This window comes from Nerophis ophidion, linkage group LG21 (assembly GCF_033978795.1).
Source record: "Nerophis ophidion isolate RoL-2023_Sa linkage group LG21, RoL_Noph_v1.0, whole genome shotgun sequence".
In the NCBI taxonomy this organism is placed as follows: Eukaryota; Metazoa; Chordata; class Actinopteri; order Syngnathiformes; family Syngnathidae; genus Nerophis; species Nerophis ophidion.
The window spans coordinates 39,321,558-39,322,318 of record NC_084631.1 but is presented as its reverse complement, the minus strand read 5'-3'; positions in this window follow the sequence as shown (position 1 = coordinate 39,322,318).

Below are 761 nucleotides of genomic sequence, written 5' to 3'. Positions count from 1 at the left end.
ATTATTGACGTAATCAACCCAAAGTCACATGTTACAGAAAATAATGAATGGATGATATAATATTTGTTAAATATTTATTTAATAAATACACCCTTATATATGTACACTCTTTTAATTTCGATGTTCGTAAATATTCAGGCATCGGCTCAAGACCTGTATTGAGGACCCAAAATATATATGTTTTAATCTTTGTTTTTTTTTGTTTTTGTTTTTTTATAAACTGTTTTTACAAAGTTCAACATTTTCAAACAGTTGACAAATAATAAACAAAGTGAGTACAAAAAACAGTACCAAAAAAGAACAAAACCGAGTCTGCAGTTTATAAATTCGAAGTAACTAAATTAGAATGCTACACATGTATATAGACCTATATGTATGTATGTATGTATATGTATGTATGTATTTATATATAAATATATACATATATATGTATATATATATGTATATATATACATATATATATATATATATATGTATATATATATATATATATATATATATATATATATAATATAAAACACCATATGGTATCCAAAACTTGATTGTTGCTTCACTTCTGCCGGGATGATGTCACTTTAAGCAGATCATCTTTACATAAATTGCACAAAGTGTGCAGAGTTTAACTGGCGTTGGCTTTTAGGCACGCGTTGTAAATGCCAGTCCGAAATAATTATTGACGTAATCAACCCAAAGTCACATGTTACAGAAAATAATGAATGGATGATATAACATTTGTTAAATATTTATTTAAAAAATGTACC